Consider the following 19325-nt stretch of genomic DNA (forward strand, 5'->3'; position numbering starts at 1 on the left):
TTCTGTGTTATACACCTAGAAAGGGAAATGAGACAAACATTACATTTACAAGAGCTGAAAAAACAACTCACAAGCCAGACACAGAAATATATCTACTGCCTGATTTCACTTATGTGTGGAATCTAAAGTAGTCATACTCATAAAGGCAGAGTAGAGTGGTGGCTGGGTCTAGGGGGGTTGGCGGGAAATGGGGAGACGTGGGTCAAAGGGTACAAAGCTCCAGGGCTGTAGGATGAACACGTGCTGGTGATCTAATGCCCAGCATGGTGACTGCAGCTCACAATCCTGAATCGTGTCCTTGAAATTTGCTGAGAGTTAATCTTCAGTGTTCTCGGCACAAAAAAATCACAACTGTGTGAGGTGTGGACATGTTAATGAGCTTGATTCTGGTAATAATTTCTCAAAGTATACATATATCAAAACATCGCCTTGTACTCTTTCTAGTGAAGACCACATACCCAGAAGCTCCAGAAAAGAGAGACTTATTCCACTATAAACATTAAAAGTGTATTTTTAGAAAGAGAAATATAAATCAATTTATTCTGATATTTCCACTTCAACATTAAGACTAAAGAGTTTGTTCTCAACTTCCTTAATTTTATATTCATATCTCTTTTATGCTGAAATCTCAGTTGCTAGTTACATTAACATAATTATTTCTTTACTTTCTTGTACGATATATATCTTACAGTTTAAAAATAACAATTCCAGTATTATTACTAACAAATATGATTATTGAATGTCATTTACAATTTCTTTTGGATTCCTTTTGTCTTTGGGGTATCTCCTACCAGTTTTGTGCAATTACTGTGCCTTAAGAAACCTGGAATAATTCTCTCTGTTGCTCCTGCCAACAGCTGATTTATATTTAAGAGTCATTTGTTGTATTTTTTTTCATGTTTTAGGAATTTTTTGGTGTAATTTTTATAATTATGAAAATAATTCCAAAGTGAAAATGATGAAACACATTCGGAGAAGTCTAGCTTCCCCTCCTGACCCCCAACCACCTGTTCCTTCTTCTTAGAGGTAACCATTTTTATCAGGTCTTAGTTTCTACTTCCATTGTTTATTTTGAAAACATAAACAAGTAGTCATATCTGGTCTTATATTGCCCCTTTGTTTCGTGAAAAGTACCTCCCGTAACACTGTCCTGAACCTTGCTCGTTCCCGTCCTGGTATGTCCTGGAGATCAGTCCGTAGCAGTATATGGAAACCTTCCTCATTTCCTTTGACAGCTTCATGGGGTTCCATTGCTCCAATGCACCATATTTTATCCAGGAAATCTTTTATGATGGACTCTTGCTGGCAAAAGTGATTGCTGCTGGGTGTGTGGGAAAAAAGTACTCCGAAATAATAGGAAATATCTATTTTGGCCTCTGCTCCCAGTTCCTGGCACAGAGCTCCTGAAACCTTGTGCTCTCCTAAATGATGGAAGCACCAGTAGCATCTTCTGTTCTAGCATTTGTTCTTTGAGCCTGGGTCCTGACACAGAGCTCCTGAATCCTTTGTAATTTCCTGGGTGATAAGAGCATCAGTTGTTCTAACGAGGTGACTCTTCGTGGGCTCCTGAATAACTTCAGGATCTGAGCTCATCACCAGAAAGTCCAAGGGGTGATTAGAAGTTTGGCACTTTCAGTCCTACCCCATCCTCCAGGAAGGGCAGAGGGTCAGGAAATGGAATTAGTGTCCATCAGACCTATGTGATGACGCCTCCATAAAAATCCCAGTAGTACAGGGTTTGGAGAGCTTCTGAGTTGGTGAACACGTTTACACACCAGGAGGGTGGCACATCCCAAACCCACGGGGACAGAAGCTCCTATGCTCAGGGCCCTTCCTGACCTCGCCCTATAAATGTCTTCATCTGGCTCTTTATCCACATCCTTTATTATGCCCTTTAATAAACCCGTAAATGTAAGTGTTCCCTGAGTTCTGTGAGCCATTCTAGCAAATTGTCACACCCAGGGAGGGGGTCATGGGTGCCCCAGTTGATAGCTGGTCAGTCCGAAGTGCAGGTGACAACCTTGCCCTTTTCAACTAGCGTCTGCAGTGGGGCCAGTCTCGTGGGACTGAGCCCTTAACTTGTGAGCTGTGGTGCCCACTCTAAGTAGTCAGCGTTAGAACGGAGTTGAATTGGGGAAGCCCAGCTGGGGTTGGAGGATGGCTTGGTGTGTGGAGCACTGCCGGGGTCCAGCCTCGCAGAGTCCAGGTTCCCGCGGGAGAGACGGCGTCGGCGAAAACCTGAGGGAGGGGGAAATAAAGAGGACGTGAGACTTGGGTTGGTGTTAGCAAGTCCGCCTTTACTGTGCACAAGTGTCGTTTATATATTTTTCAGGATTAGTACAGAAATGGTTCTACAAATATTCTCAGAGAGATAAGGAAGTAAAAAACGAGCACAAGAATATTTATTAGCATTCTATTCTATAGAGCATAAGGTTAATGGTAGTCTTCTCCGCAATTAACTAGTGTTTGTTGTCTCTAAGCTAAAGGAGATAGGTACCTAGACACCTGTTGTAATTCATGGCAAAGTTAAATCAAAGAGAGAAGGTCCAGGCCTCCAGACAGGACAGCAGTCCTTCTGGTTGCATCCTGGTGGAGCCATCACTGCCTCCCTCAATCATTTACGCCACTAGTGTAGATGGTTAATGGGAACAAAAGGCGACTCCAGGGTGTCTTATCCCCAGGGCTAGCTGCATCCTCAGCAGGCAGTTAAACACCTTTACTTTTTCCGCGCCCTTTAGGGGGTGGAAGCATTCCTTTGTCTTTTAGATTGTAGAGCTAACAGTCCCTTAAGCACACTGCCGCAGAAAGTATCATTTTGTTAGTAAAGTAAAGGGCTGAAAAGTTAAGCTAAACTATATATCTTCAGGAATAAACAACAGAAATAAGTATAAACATAACCTTACTAGAAAGCGTGCATATAATTCAGAAAATATCAGGGGTGTCGGCCGGCCATTCTTCACCGAGGGGCATTCTTGCACCCCTCGGCCATTCTACTCATCAATCATTTATTATTTATTGCTTTTAGGAGAAAACCTCTATAACATTTTAACAGAAAGCAGAAGGTCCAGAATAATATGTAGATACTTCTTGATCATCCAATTAACCAACCAACTTAGAAGGACAATGCATATATATTTAGACAAAGAACTGGAGGGAGAAGGAAACATTAAGCAGACAGAGGCCATAAACCTAATTCGACATCTTATCTGGGCAGGATTCCTTTCTGATTGTCTCAAATGGGACTGTGTGCTCCTCCAATAATTAACTGAAAAATATCTTGAAAGTTACCTGCAGGTGGTCACATTCTCTTACTATATCTAATTTTCCCAGGAGGTAGTGCCTCCCAAGCAGCCACCCAAAGGAGTGAAAACTGGAGGTTAAGAAAGGAAAAGGAATGAAGGGCAATTAGAAGCAGCACAGGTTTCAGAACTATGTGAGGGGCTGGCCAGTTATTCTTCACCAAGGGGCGACCCTGCACCCCTCGGCGTTAATCGGCTGGACCCTGTCAAACAGCCGATCAAATGATGTAGCCACGGCTCCCAGCAGAGCACCCACACATCTGGCGTCAGGAGTGCTGTGTGGCAGTGGAGTGAGAGTCAGGAGGCACCCGGGAGGAAGAGTGTTTTTTCTGTGCAGGCATTCTCACACATTGATGGGAGAAATGTTTAGTATTACAGCCATGGTAAGCAATCTGGTGAGAGGTATTGAAGATTTTAAAGATGTATATAATAATGTCTCATCTTTCCAAACAGTCAATGATCAAAAAAACGTAACTACTTTATGTGTCTATCTATCTATCCATCTGTCTGTCTAGGTGTATCTCTGTATGGGGAAAATAAAAAGATACGTATTAGGTTGTTGAGATGTGGGGCGGGGGTAGAAGTGGAGAAGACTTAGGGTAACCCAGAAAAAGCAAAAGAAAAAAGGCTGTGGTTGATCAATAAAGCACGCGCATATTCACACTGGTGCATCTAGGAAAAACTGTGTGAATATACATGGAATATTTTAAAAATTATTTAGCAAAGGTAATGGGGGAAAAGTTGCCATTTAATATAGCAGTGTAAACTTTTAGGTTGCCCGGGAATGAGGTGGATGTAGAGGCCTGTGTGTAGAGAACTTTGCGTCTTACTGAGAAACATAAAGAAGGCTGGACAGAGGCATTGCGTGTTCCCAGGAGGAGACTCGATACTGCAACACTGCTCTCAAATTATTTTTCCCTGGATTGCAGCTCCCGTAGGATTCTTATGTTGCAATTTGTTGAAATATTCTGTATTTCATGAAAGAGAAACAGCCCATTTTGGGGGAGCACAACAGGCGCACAACAGTAAGCAGTACAGCATGGCAATGGTGCAAGGCTGGGTCGTGGGTGGGTGACCAACTGTCCCAGTTTGCCCGGGACTGAGGGTGCCCAGGACCGGGGCTGCCAGCGCTAAAACTGATACAGTCCTGAGCACACTGGGGTGAGTGGTCGGCATAGCCGTGGGAAAGAGCGGGCAGCTCAGAAGAGCAAACGTTCACAGGGAACAGAGGGTCACACATCAAGGGGCCAAGGAAGGACTCTGTAAGAGGTGGTGCTCAGAGGAATGGTAACTATTTGGAAAAGAGCAAATCAGACCCCCCTCATACCATATTCCAAAAGAAATCCCGTATGGTTTGGTGAATTAGATATACATAAAAAGTGAAAATGTGAAACAGTGAGAATTTCTATAGGTAAACATTTCTGCCATTCTGATGTAGGGAAGAACGTTCTAAGAATAAATCCAGCAGAAGATACCACAGAACAAAACACTGATCCATTCGAATATAGAGTTTATTTTTCATATACATCAGGAAACAGCACACACAAATGAGAAAGGGAGATTATAAATTGGAAGGAGGATTTGCAAAAATGAATGCTAGGCAAAACCCGCCTCAGCCAGAGGAGCCCAGGGAGCCCTGGCGGCTAACCGTGCGGTGCATCCTGGGTGGGACCCTGGGACGAGGGACTTAGGTGGGAACAAGGAAACAGAGTGACGTGTGGAGTGTAGCTCGCAATAGCGCGTCAGTACTGGTTCACTACTAGCGGCAAACGTACCATCCCACGGAATGTGTTCACAGCGGGGAAACTGGGTGTGGGGCATGTGACAGCGCGCTCTACTATCTCCCAACTTTTCTGCAACTCCAGAGCTGTTCTAAAATCAAAGTTTATTAAACATATTCCTGATAAAACTGGCTAATATCTATACTATATAACTATATAAAACCTAATAGACAATATATTATATGTAACATATATGCATATATACACACATAACATGTAATACATATAGCGTAATGTATAACATAATGTAATATATAACTATACAACATAGAAATTAGAAAAATGAACATGTCTAAAGAAACATGGACAAAGCACATAAATAAGGAAATAAGTGGAGATGAGCAGCACTCGGGGCCTCTCGTGGTCAGCTTTACGGTCTGTGCGTACTCTGAGGCTGTTCAAACGTATGGAAGAAGAGTGTGGCATCAAGGGCGCAGGTTTTGCAGACACATCTCAATTCAAGTCGAAGCACCATCAGCGGCCGTGTGATTTGGGGCAAATCACTTCACATTCTTTCTAAGGCCCAGTCTCTCGTCTGTAAAATAATGCCAATAACACATGTAATCCATAGGGGTTTTGTGAAAATCAAATGGGATTATTCAAGTCTTTAGCACAGTGCCTGGCAGATAGCTTAGTAAATAGCAACTCACAATAATTTACCGATGAGAAAATGGGAGCAGAGAGAGGACCAGTAACTTACCCAAGGTCACACAGCTGGTGAGTCGTGAGCTGGGACTCAGACACAGAACGCTTGACTTCACATCCCACGTTCGTAACCACAACTCAACTCTTCTTCGCTCTTATTGATGCAGTTCCGCTGCTGCTGCATAATGACCTGGGAAAATGCTCATGGGAAAACGCTGAGTAAAAAAAGTACATACAAAATTATATGTATTGTATCAATCTTATTTTCCTCTGAAATTTTTGTATGTGTACTAAACATGCATAGATGAAAGACTGGAAGGAAATAGGCCAACATATTAAAAGGATGATCTTTGAGTAAAGCGTTGAGCACATAGGAGATGCTGTGTTCTCGCTGTGATCACTTGTGCTGGTGTTCTGGTGACTCACCTAAGTGCCTTGGGTGTGAAGGCAGCTGTGTTCTTCCTGCTCAGGACTCACTTCCTGAGCTGAGCATTCGCATCGCACTCCATCTGTCTGGGAACACTCTCCCCATTGCTTCTGTGAAGGTGACTTTTTTCCCTTAGCTCTCTGTGTCTCTTTCCCTCTCTTTCCTATTTCTGTTTCTCTCTCTGTGCTGTGTTCTGTGTCCGTATTCCATTTCACCACTTTTCTCCTTAGCTGTGCTCAATCTGCGGTTTAACCTCTCCATTGAGTTTTTAACTTGAAAACGTTTTTCTTTTTAATTTCTGGAATTCTCTTTCACAACCACTTGGTCTTTTTCTAAAAACAAAAGTCTGTTCTTACTCCCTGTTTTCACTTACACCGTTAATCGTGTTAACACGGCCGTTTTAGCCTGTGGGTCAGATGATTCCACTGTCTGAAGGGCTGGTGTCGAATGCAGCTCCTGGTTCTCACAGGGGCTCGTGGTGGTGCTCTCGTGTGCTCTGTGAGTTTTTGTTGTGCATCGTGCTCGGGGCGGCTTTGCCTGTGTGGATCCTGTGGGAAAGATGACCCTCTAGAGCCGTCTTTGTTGCTTCTGCCTGGATTCGAGGGAGACCAACAGCGAGGGGTCCTTCATGCTGACTTTGACCTGGAGGATCACTGGACCTTGCAGGAGAGACACATCCTGAGGCCCAGGCCCGCGTGCAAGCAGGCTTGGAGCTCCGCGTCCTCATGGGGGACCTTTCCCTCCACCTCACCAGGCCGAGGCTGTCTCCACGCTCCTGAGCTGGTTCTTGTCTAGCTCGACCTCACTGAAGCTGTGGGCCTGTGAAGGCTCCAACTTTCCCCAGGGGTCTCGATTCCAACCCCGGCCGTACTGAGGTCCAAGGCTCTGTCTCCTGCCTCCACATGGCCACCAGAACCTGAGGACCTCACTAGGGAGATGACCAAGCTGCCGTGGCCCAGCCTCAGAGCTGCTGAACTCCACGTCTGCTAAATGCTCTGGGCGTGGACCCCTAGGAGTTTCTTCAATTACCTGCAAACTCAGCTTTACTTAAAGAGGCTGACGTTTTTTAGTCCTTATTTCTAAGTGTGTCACTCTGTGGGAGGAGTTTCAGGTGATTTTGGCCCCCATGTTACTGGAAATGGACCCCAAAGATTATTTTTAAGGGAAAATAGTCTTAGGGTGTCAGGCAACATTGGCCTAGAAATTGTTTTCTTTTAGAAGGCCATCCTGTTTCTTTCATAGGAGAAGGTCAGTGGATTTTTTTCTGCTCTATTTCTTCATCTTTAAATAGTTTTGCTTGCCTAAAAACGAAAACAAAACTGTCAGCCTTCCGGTTACCTGTGCTCTGCTGTGTCCTGTTTCGTTTTTTCATCCTAATCCCGGCACATTTGGCAAGAAGCCAGGTTTCTTGCCAGCTTCTTGCAAAGGACTCTAGTGAGGGTGAGGACAGGGATGCATCTCACATCTGTGCTTATAGATACACTATGAATGGGTCTATTTTTCTTTCTTTTTTGCCAAGGAAGAGTCACCCTAATCCAACATCTGTTGCCAATCTTCCTCTTTTTGCTTGAGGAATGTTAGCCCTGAGCTAACTTCTGTGCCAGTCTTCCTCTATTTCGTGTGTGGGTCACCCCCACAGCATGGCTGACGAGTGGTGTGCGTCTCCACCCAGGATCCAAACCCCTGAACCTGGGCTGCTGAAGCAGAGCACGTGGAAATTCAACCACTCGGCCACGGGTCAGGCCCTGTGAGTCGTTTATAAAATGAGGAAAATGACCAGAGTAATGATTCCAAACTTTTTTGATGAGCCCTGCTACAAACGTAAAAGCTGTTTGGCATGCTTCTTAGAAAGGAGAGTGTAATTAATTTCCTTTCATGCCTTTCAGAAACAATCGTGTAATGTGATGCGGACACAGAGCAGGTTGTAAGTGGTTGGTCATCCCCGTGTTTTCCTCTTGCTTCTCTGCCTTAGTCGTCCACAGGTAGCCTGTCTCCCTCGGAATGACGTTGTGCAGTGGACATCGATCTTGTCCTTGCATCTTGTCCTTTCCGTCCTGGGCACTGGTGTGGTCGCATCTTTCTAAAGCCCCTCCTTATGATTCTCCAGAGCTTCCCCATGGCCTTCAGAACCACATCCAAACTCCTTAGCACAGCGTCACTGAATAGTCCGTGTCTAGCTTGCGATTCTCATCTCCAGAGATTCTCCAACGTCTGCCTTGCATTGAAGTTGCACCAGATTCCTAGGACTTCCGCCAAAGTCTACACTTTCTTAGGATAAGCTTCTGGTTTGTTGTTTTTTGTTTTGATGAGGAAGATTGGCCCTGAGCTAACATCTCTTGCCAATCTTCCTCTTTGTCTTTAAGAAGATTGTCCCTGAGCTGACGTCTGTGCCAATGTTCTTCTATTTTGATGTGGGATGCTGTGATGACTGGTGTGGAGGTCCACGCCTGGGATCCGAACCTGCAAATCCCAGGCCGCCAAAGCAAACACATGAACTTAAGCACTACAGCATCGGCGCGGCCCCAGCTTCTGTTCTTTGTTCTGTTTTGTTTATTGTTTTTACTGAGAAGATTGGCCCCGAGCTAACATCTGTTGTCAATCTTCCTCTTTTTGCTTGAGGAAGGTTGTCGCTGAGCTAACACCTGTGCCAGTCTTCCTCTATTTTGTCTGTGGGACATGCCACAGCATGGCCAGATGAGCAGTGAGCAGGTCCAGAGCAGGGATCCGAACCTACGAACCCCGGGCTGCCAAAGCGGAGCACGCGAACGTAACCACTGCGCCACTGGGCTGTCCCCACGGTCTTTCTTATAGCTGGTAGGAACATTATCGCGCAGAAACAGTATTTAAGCACTATCTTATTGAGAGACACGTGGGTTGTTTGCAGTCCCTTTGTGTGAGAAGCAATGCTGTCAGTCACCTTGTTTGTATGTCATTTTGCACACGTGAGGATATCTGGAGGGTGAATTCCTGGAAGTCAGATTTCTGGAATGGAAGGTTTGTGCATTTGTAGTGTGGTGGATATTGCTGGACAGCTGTCCGTGGAGGTGGTGCCAGTCTACACTCCCAGCAGGAGTGTAAGAGAGCACGTGTTTCCTCACACGCACACACACAGAATGTGGCCGGACTCCTGCTTTGCCAGTCTAAGGGGTGAGGGACATCTCGTGGTAGGGTTTTAAATTTCTCTTCAGTAGGAACACCTCACATGTTCGAGAGCCATCCATATTCCCATTTCTCTGCACTGTCTCGTTATATCCGTTGCCCGTTTGTCTACTGAATGAGTGGTCTTTTGTTATTGCTTTGCAGGAGCCCTTTATATACTAAGGAAATTGGTCCTTTGTAGGGAAGTTTCAGTTACTTGTTCCCCAAGTGTTGTCTTTCTTTTAAACCTTGCTCATGGAAGTGTTTGCTGTTTGAGATTTTTTATGTAGACAGAATGAACACGCTTTTATTTTATGGCTTCGGAGCTTTGTGTGAAGTGGGGAAGCTGGATGAGACCCCACTCGGGAATAAGGCCCAGGGGGATCGTAGTAATTGCCATATCACTGAGGATGGTAATGTGAATCAGAGGTGCCTCTTAGGAATTTATACAGCTCCATGACCTTCGCAATTCCCCAGATTTATTCTTTGTGTTGTCTTCTGTCTGTCTCCCCAGAGTGAGTCAAAGCAAAACCCTCACCGTGCAGAGGGCCCTTGTGCTTGTCTTGAACAGGAGAATGGAGCACAGGGGGAACAAGAGTCAATCTGATGGGACGAAGAATCCCAGCGTGGGAGCAGTTTTCAGAAAAGAGAGCATCCTGGACCTGCCTGAGGGAAGGACAAGGAAGAAAGTGCTAGAGAAATGGGGATGGGCACTTTCCACCTGGTGGGACATCCTGCCACACAGCGATGATGCAGGACAGCTGCTCAGAACCAGCGCCAGGCAGTGCTGATAAGGTCCCTGTGTAGTGAGAAGGCGCCTCTACAATAGCTTGACCACATGGTACTTCTAATTTGGATGACACTGCTTGAGGACACAGGTCAGTCACGTTAGGAAGCAGATGGCCTGAGTCTGAAGCAGTTGACTAAAGGTCTGAAGCCCAGTTAACAAGTGCTGCTGAGTCCCTGACCCCACTCCGTCCTTCTCGTTCCTTTTTGTCTTTCTACTCCTTCCTCCTTTCTTCATCAAAGTCCAGTGTTCAAAGCCAAATGATATCTTAGCCTTGTTTCTCAATTTTTCTGTTAAAACTCATAGAACATTGCGTTTGTGAGTAATCTTTTAAGTGTTTCTGACTGTAGGTGTGTGCTTATGGTCCTTGAATCAGCAGGTGGCAATAAACCATTCCCGGGGTCCCCCAGACACTGGAGCTCTGGACCTGGGATACCCATTTGCATCGCTTCCACTCTGCAGCCCGTTCAACACCAGCAGGTCTGTCATCTTCCTCTCTTCCTGGTCACTTGTGCGCCCTTTGAAGCCCAAGGCTTCCTCTCATTGGCACGTGACTCTCCATCTGACCTCCTTTCCTAGCATCGCATTGATTCCCTCTCCACTTGACTGCAGACTTCTTTCTCACAGCTCCCCCACGAGCTCCTCTGTCCCCTCCTGCCCGGCCCCACTGCCACCCTCTGAGTTCAGTCCTCCTGGGTCTCCTGCCTGGACTGGAGAAGTACCCTAACCACTGTCCTCTGCCTCAGTCCAACTCCCATGTGGCTGCTGCAGTGACATTTCTAAGTGCTCATGGGAGGGTCAGGGGAGCTCTTCCTTCTAAGCAGCTCTATCTTGTTTGCAAGTTTCAAAACAGGCATGTAGCACTTTTATCACTAAAAAGTACAAATATTACTATATTACCCTATTATTTAAATCATCCAATAGCTTTCCATTGATTGCAGGAGGAAACTAAATTCTCAATGTTATATGCTCCGTTAGCTCTGCCACTTCCTCAGTCTGTCAGCTTCCTGAAGTGCCTTCTTGGTTTTCTCTTGTTCTCCCAGACAGAGACTCTGCCAGGGTTCTCAGAGATGCTCTGTTCCGGTTAACAACAAATAGCAGCTACCATGAGGCCTCACCAGTGAGCCCAGTGCCTTCCATGGGATCTCATTTTTCAACCCTGTAAGGTAGGCGTGACCATCTCAGTTTTCAGATAAAGAAACTGAGGATCACAGAGGTGAAGTGACGTCTCTGTGGTCACACAGGTGTTGGCAGAGTCGGGATGTGAACCCAGTTCGGCCTAACTCTAAGACTTCTGCTCTTCCCGCTCTCCCGAATGAGATGTTCCAGTCATTGCGGGCCTGCCTCTTAGAGAAGTGCTCCTTCCTATCTTGACACACCTTAGGAGGCAGTTTACCATGGGAGTTCAGACCATGAGCTCTGGAGTCAACCTGCCTGGGTTCCAATCCTGTCCCTGACACCTAATAGGTGCGTAACCTAGAAGAAGTGAATTTCTCTGAGCCTCAGCTCCTCCAGCTGTGAAACGGTGTGGTAGCAATAGTTCCTCCTGCATAGAATTGTAGTTTTTAGAAAGGTGATCCCTTGGAAACACATAGAACAAGGTGTGGCAGATAACATACATCCCCTCAATAAGCACAGCTCTTATCATCACTATATTGCAGACTCATCTCCAAATTCTGTTGGCCCTTTTCTTCATCTAGAGTTCCTGATCAGTACATCGGAATCCCGGTTTGCTGTATGCTAATTGTCCCTTGTATGCATTCCTGTGTAGCAGAAAGTACCGTAATTATATTGTGTAGGCTTTGCTGTTCTGAGTGACTTTTGCAAAATGGAGCTTTAGATACACAACACGAATTTTACTTGTTCGTACATTAAATGATGAACGGCTCAGGTGCTGCTCGCTCGTTCAGCTGTTACAGATTGTAAAGATTCAGTGGTCTCATTGCTTTAGCATTTTTTGTAAAAGTACTAACAATAGTAATTCCATGCTTTTATCGCAGGGTTCATCTTTCTGGCCCCGTGTGTAGTGATCAGTCCCAGTCGCTTGTGTTCATCGTGGGACCTGGAGATGCCACAGTGACCTCCCGGTGTCTGTCCACACCCACTCCTCTGTTGCTCACCTTCTGTGTCCGGCATCCAGTTTGGGCGTTGACTTGAAGCAGCTTTTTTAGGGAAGCCAATCATGAACGCAGCCCTGGGCTGGAACCCTGGGTTTGCCTGTGACTTGTGTGAGCTTGATTCAAATGCACAGTCTGAGCAAGGCCTTGGGTGTTATCTGTCCCTCTGCAGTCATTCCCATGTCATCTTTCCTTCTCCCTACTGCTGTCATGACCTGCTCTGCCGTTGTTTTCAAGGAATGGCAGCTTATGGCCCTCCACAACTTTAGTGGTACCACCTGTGGTTTCCTTTCCGTCATTCTTGGACGTTTTTTCTCCGTACCTTTTGAGATGCCCCTTGTAGTCCATACCTGTTGCCCTTTGACTTGAGATCAGTACATCTAAAGAATTCTCTTCCTCCTGCATGGAATGAAAAGGAAGGTTGGCAGGTTTTTCTCCATCACCTTTTTTGAGTCCGGAAGATGCCCATAGAAATGAGGCTTGAGGAGAGTATGAAGAGTCTTAAGGAAAGCAGTATTTGGGTGGTCTTTGGAATAACATCTCCCTAGGCCAAGATTTTTTATGAAGGTATTGACATGAGGGAAAATGGGCTTAAAGAAATAAGGAGCATCAACTGCTTTCCACGTAAAAGGCTATTTTACATGGGGTTCATGGCCTTGTTATGTGTTTTAATTCAAGCTCCTTATAGAGATCTGTTTTTTACCATCAATAAATATGAGGATCTTGCTTGATTGCCTTGTGTCTCTCATCCCTCATGTTCTCTCATGGATTCATGGGCGGGGGCCTGAGGGACTGTCTTTTTGATAACTTCCTTTTTGAGAGTTTTCATGATTTATGTGTAGAAATGCCATTGAGTTTTGTGTGCCATCTTTGTATCCTGCTAGTTTGCTGAATTCATTTATTAGGTTGAGTAGATTTTCAGTGGTCTCTATAGAATTTTCTCTGCATAAGAGTATATCATCTGCAAACAGTGATAGTCTTCTTCCTTTCCAATTTGGATGGCTTTTATTTCTTTTTCTTGCCTAAATGCTCTGGTCAGCACTTCCAGTACTATGTTGAATGAAAGTGATGAGATCACACATCTTTGCCTTATTCCTGATCTGACAGGAAAAGCTTTCAGTCTTTCAGCATTGAGTATTTTGTTCACTGCGGCTTTTTCCCATATGGCTTTTAATATGTGGAGGTCATTTTCTTCTATTTCTATGTGTAGAATGGTGTTATCATGAAAGGGTGTTGTATTTTGTCCAGTGCTTTTCTGCATCGATGGAGATGATAATGTTTTTTCTTCCCTTCCTTTTTGTGATTGGCCTGTTGCATTGATGGATTTTTGTATGTTGAACCATCCTTGCATTCCAGGAACAAATCTCTCTTGGTCACATCGTATACTCTTAATGTGCTGGTGAATTTTGTTGGGAAATAGTTTGTGGAGGATTTTGCAACTCTAGTCGTCAGAGGTAATGGTCTGCAAATTTATTTTCTTTAGTTGTCCCTGTCTGGTGTTACTATCAGGGTAATGCTGGCCTCAGAAAATGAGTGTGGAACTATTCTCTTTCCTTCACTTCTTTGACGAGTGTAAGGTTTGTTGTTAATGTTTCCTTATAAGTTTGGTGGAATTCATCAGTACGTTATCTACTCCTAAGTTTTCATTTGTTCGGAGAATTTTTTCAGATTTATTCAGATGTTAGTGACGTAAAACATATGTCAGTTTAAGGTGTGAAACACGATGATTTGATACAGGTATGTGTTGAGAAATGATTGCCCCAATAAGGTGAGTTAGGACCTCTATTCCATCACATAATTAGCTTTTTTTTTCTAGTGATAGCTTTTAAGATTTACTGTCTTATAAGCTTCCAATTATGTAATACAGTATTGTTAATTATGGTCACCATGCTGTACATTAGATCCCCAGAACTTACTCATTTTATAGCCGGAGGTTTGTACACTTTGACCCACATGTCCCCATTTCCCCCACCCTGCAGACCCTAGCAAACACTAATCTCTTGTCTATTTCACTGAGTTCAGTTTTTTTAGATTCCATGTAAGTGAGAACATGTAGTATTTTTCTTTGTCTGTCTGACTTATTTCACTTAGCATAATGCCCTCAAGGTCCATCCATGTTGTTGCAAAAGGCCAGATTTCATTCTTTTCTATGGCTGAATAATATTGCATTCTATATTATATTTCTAGTTACATATCTATATATCACATTTTCTTTACATATTTATCCATTGGTGTGCACTTGGATCGTTTCCATGTCCTGGCTCTGTGAATAATGCTGAAATGAAGATGGGGATGCAGATATTTCCTCAACTTATTGATTTCAGTTCCTTTGGATATACACCCATGAATGGAACTGTTTGATCCTAGAGTAGTTCTGTTTTTATTTCTTTGAGAAGATTCCCCACTACTTTCCACTGTGGCTATACCCATTTACCTTCATGCCATCAGTGCACAGGGTTCCTTTTTCTGTGCAGCGTCACCAGTGCTTTCTGTCTGTCGTCTTCTGGATAACCAATTTGGTAGGTGTGAGGTGATAGCTCATTACAGTTTTGATTGCATTTCCCCAATGGTTAGTGATTATGAGCATCTTTTCATGTACCTGTTGGCCATTTTTATGTCTTCTTTGGAAAAGTATTCAAGTCCTTTGACCATTTGTAAATCATACTTTTGGTTTCTTTGCTCTTGACGTGTAAGAATTCTGTATATATTGTGGATATTAACCCCCTTTTTTTGGCTGATTGTTTCTTTTGCTGTGAGGAAACTTTATGGATTGATGTAATCCCACTTGCTAAGTTCTGCTTTTGTTGCTTGAACTTTCGGTGTTCCATCCAAATAATCATGGCCAAGACCAATTTCAAGGGGCTTTTCCCCTATGTTTTCTTGTAGTAGTGGTACCGTTATGGGTTTTACATTTAGGTCTTTAATTCCTTTAGAGATAATTTTTTAGAGTGGTGTGAAATTGGGGTCCAATTTCATTCTGCATGTGCTTACCCAGTTTTCCCTACACCAATTATTGTGGAGACTTTCCTTTCTGCCTTGAATCTTCTTACCTCAGATGTGAACTGTTTGCTGAGTGTATGTGTGTGGTTTTACTTCTGGGCTCCTGATTCTGTGGTGTGGGTCTATGTGTTTATTTTTAAACCTGTACCTTACCATTTTTATTACCATATCCTTGTAATAAAGTTTGAAATCAGGAATTGTGATGTCTCCAGCTTTGATTTTCTTTCTTGGCATTGCTTTGGTTATTTGAGGTCTTTTGTGGGTCCATAAGAATGTTAGGATTGTTTTTCCTGTTTCTGTTAACAATACCCTGGGAATTTTAATGGGAATTGCGTTGAATCTTGAGATGGCATTGGATAGCATTGGGTGGTAGTTTTAACACCATTAATTCCTTCTGATCCGTGAACGTAGGATGTCTGTCCATTTCTTTGTGTCTTCTTCAATTTGTTTCATCACTGTCTTATAGCTGGCAGTGTATAGATGGTTCACCTTCTTGGTTAAATTTATTCTTAAGCATTTCATTGTTTGTGATGCTTTTGTAGACAGGATTGTTTCATTCATATCTTTTTTAGATGGCTCATTGCTAGCGTGCAGAAACGCCACTGATTTGTGTATTTGTATCCTGAAGCTTCACTAAATTCATTTATTAGTTCTAACAGTTTAGGGGAAAGTCTTTAGGACTTTCTCTAAATAAGATCATACCGTCTGCAAACAGAGGTACTTATATTTCTTTCTTTGAGGTTCGGATGCGTTTTATTCCTTTCTCTTGCCAAATTTCTCTGATTAAGCCTTCCTAAGTCTTGTTGAGAGTGGGCACCCTTGGCTTGCTCTCGATCTTTTGCAAGAAAGCTTTCAGCCTTTCACTGTTCAGTATGCTCTTACGTGTGTGTTTGTCGTGTACACCTTCTATTAAGTTTGTGTATGTTCCTCCAATAATCAATGTATTGATAGTTTTTATCTTGAAGGGGTGCTGGATCTTGTCAAATGCTTTTTCTACATCTGCTGAGTTAATTTTCTGATTTTCACCTTCATTCGATTAGTGTGGCATGTCACATTTATTGATTTGCAAATGTTGGACTTGATCATGTTGTATGATCCTTTTTTGAGTTCTGATAGTTTTATTATAATCTGCCTTGGAGAAGATGATTTGAGTCTGAAATGTTGGGGTGACGTATTAGCTTCCTGAACGTGGATGTCTAAATCTCTCTCCAGATTTGGGAACTTGTCAGCGATTATTTTTGTTAATCAACTTTGTTTTCCGTTCTCCCTCTCTTTTCCTCTGGTGATCCAATAATGCACAGCTGTTTTGGTTATGGGATCCCATAATTTACATCGGCTTTCCTCACCCCATTCATGCTTTTTCTTCTTGCTCCTTTGACTGGATGATTTCAAACATCATGTTTTCTTCTTCACTACTTATGGCTTCTACCTTGTTGAATCTGATTTTGAAGCTGTTTATGGAATTTTTCAGTGCAGTCTTTGTGTCTTTAACTCTAGTATTGCTGTTTGTTTTGCCTTAATGATTTCTATTTCTGTGCTGATCATCTCATTTGTTCTTGCACGATTTTCCTAACTTCCGTTAGTAGGGATCTGAATTCAAGAGCTGACTGAATTTTTCAAGAGCAGTGTTCTGAAGCGTTGGTCAGATAGTTCTTATATCCCCATTTCTTCTTCAGACATTGGAGTTTTATAATTCTCTTTGGTGGTGTTATGGGTCTTTGATTATTCACGATCTTTGTGGCGTTGCTGTGAGGTCAGAAAATTTGAGGAAGTGGGTGCCTCTCCCAGGCTTTACTGACGGGCTTGGGCACAGTGAGCCCATCTTGGGGTTCCATGTGGGCCATCTGGTGGGGTCCCGGGGCAGGCTTGCTGCTGGAGTCCTTGGGCAGCCCGGTGCTGGGGTGAGTGGAAAGCTTGGTGCATGTCATCCAGTCTGGTCCTGGGCACAGCTGGGACCTGAGTTGGTGAGTACCAGCCCTGGAGCATGGGTTTGCACGTGGTGATTGAGAACCGGGGGCGGCAGGAGTCATCTGGGGCCATGGGAGTTGGTTGGTGCTGAGGTGAGCTGGGAGTCTTTGTTCACGGGAGTCTGACAGAGCCAGGTGTCATGAGAGACAGCATGTGCTGGAGTGGGTCAGAAGTCTGGGATCCTGGGAGCCAGCTGGGAGCCAGGAGCTATGGGATCAGCCAGGGGTCGCAGGAGCCAGCAGGTGCTGTTTTAAGGTGGAAGCCTGGGTTCCTGGGAAGCTGTTGGTACCTGGTGCCGTGGGAGCTGTCGGGGACCACCTGAGTCAGCAAGCACATGTGTTAGTTGGGGACCTGGTTGTGGAGGGGCCTGCCAGGAGCCTGTTTCCCTGGGAGCTGCCTGGGGCTGCTGGACCTGTAAGGTGCCCTGGTGAGACATGGGCCTGAGTTCCCAGGAGCCCATCGGGAGCCTGGCGCCCTGGGATCTGCCTGGGGTCGCTGGAGTCAGTAAATGCTGAAGTGAGCTGGGGTCCTGGTTTGTCAGAACCCACTGGGAGCCCTGCCATGGAAGCTGCCTGAGGCCACGGGAGAAAGCAGGCACTGCGTCAGCCACAGTGTGGATCCTCCACTACCCACCAGGAGCCTGGTCCCAGGGACAAAACTTGGGGTCACGGGAGCCACCTCGGGCTGCTGAAGATGGCAGGCACTAGGCTGAGATGGGGGCCTGGGTTTCTGGAGCCTGCTGAGTCCCTGGTGCCAAGGACTCTGCTTGAGGCCACTAGAGCTGGCGTGCGCCAGGGTGAGCCAGGGGCCTGCGTCTGCAGGAGCATGCAGGGCGCCAGCAGGTGCATAGGAGTCAGCCTGCTGCTGGGCAGGCCGGCTCTGCGTCTGCGATGAAGTCGGGCCCTCCCTCTCCTCCTTGTGGGAGATTTGTGATCACTGACTCAGCCTCCTTCTCTGTCACTGGTCTCTTCAGTTGTCTGTTTCCTCATGGGTGAGACTGGGTAGGTTGCTTCTAGGAACTTACTCAGTCTGCTGGGTCACCCATTGTGTTAGTGAGCCAGAGCTCAGAAGCATCTCTATGATCTTTTTATTTCTGAAGCATCAGTTGTAAGACCTGCTCTTTCAATTCTCATTTACTTTACTTGCTTCTTCTCTCTTTTCTGAGGCATTCTATCTTCTAAGCATTGGTCCATTTTCTTTTTTCAAAACATTAGCTCGTCCTTTTGATCTTTTGCCTTCCTCCTCTATTTCCTTTTTTCTGTTCTCACCTTTGTGACTTCCATCTCTCTGCTAACTTTGGGTTCAGTTTTCCCTTTTTCTAGTGCTGTGTGTTGTCAGTTAGGTTGTTAATTTGAGATCGTTCTTTAAGATGTTACAAGTTAATCACTGTAAACTTCCCTCTTAGTATTATTTTTGCTGCATCCCGTAGTTTTGTTGTGTTTTTAATTCTTTTTGTCTTGAGCTATATTTAAATTTCCCTCTTGATTTCCTCCTTGACCTAATGTCTGTGTAAGAGGCTGCTGTTTAATTTCCATCTCTCAGGAATGATGCAGGTTTCCTTGCGATATTGATTTCTAGTTTCATGCCATTGTGTTCAGGACAGATACTTGGTATAATTTCAGTCGTCTTAATTTTGTTAAGATTTGTTTTGTGACCTCAAACATGATCTCTTCTGGAAAATATTCTGTGTGCTCTTGAGAAGAATGTGTATTCTGCTGCTCTTCAATACAATGTCCTTAGTATTTAATGTCATTTATTTCTGCCATTTCCTTAGTTTCTGTCTGGATGTTCTATCCATTGTTGAAAGTGGGGTCTTGAATTCTCCGACTTTCAACTTGTATAATGTAGTCTTCAGAATACATAAATATCTCTTAGAAGTCAGTAATAAAAGAGAAATAAAACAATTAAAATAGGCAAACGGTTGGAATAGACATTTCTCCAGAAGATATCCAGATGGCCCATAAGCACAAGAGAGATGCTCGATGTCATTCATGATTAGGGAAACGGAAATTCAAACCACAATGTGCTACTGTTTCGAACTCAGTATGTAGGCTGTATTCAACATTAAGGAAAATCACAAGTGTTGGTAAAGATGAGGAGCAAGGGGAGCCCTCATACATCACTGGTGAGAATGTAAAATGATGCAGCCACTGTAGAGAATAG

At 44.3% G+C, this 19325-nt stretch overlaps 1 protein-coding gene and 2 long non-coding RNA genes across 3 annotated transcripts in view; 2 read left to right on the forward strand and 1 right to left on the reverse strand.

Annotated features, from left to right (window-relative positions):
- Positions 1-19325, forward strand: part of LOC138922168 (ral guanine nucleotide dissociation stimulator-like) — a 75392-nt gene that overhangs the window by 40207 nt on the left and 15860 nt on the right. The window lies entirely within an intron of this gene.
- LOC138922174 (uncharacterized) lies at positions 911-9937 on the forward strand. The gene is made up of 2 exons (XR_011435253.1): positions 911-1026; positions 9805-9937. It is a non-coding gene; the product is annotated as an uncharacterized lncRNA (long non-coding RNA).
- LOC138922173 (uncharacterized) lies at positions 4793-7689 on the reverse strand. Its single transcript, XR_011435252.1, has 3 exons — positions 6152-7689; positions 5781-5940; positions 4793-5615 (listed from the first exon to the last, which is right to left on the reverse strand). It is a non-coding gene; the product is annotated as an uncharacterized lncRNA (long non-coding RNA).

The sequence above is a fragment of the Equus caballus genome, unplaced genomic scaffold, assembly GCF_041296265.1.
Source record: "Equus caballus isolate H_3958 breed thoroughbred unplaced genomic scaffold, TB-T2T haplotype2-0000562, whole genome shotgun sequence".
Classification (NCBI taxonomy): domain Eukaryota; kingdom Metazoa; phylum Chordata; class Mammalia; order Perissodactyla; family Equidae; genus Equus; species Equus caballus.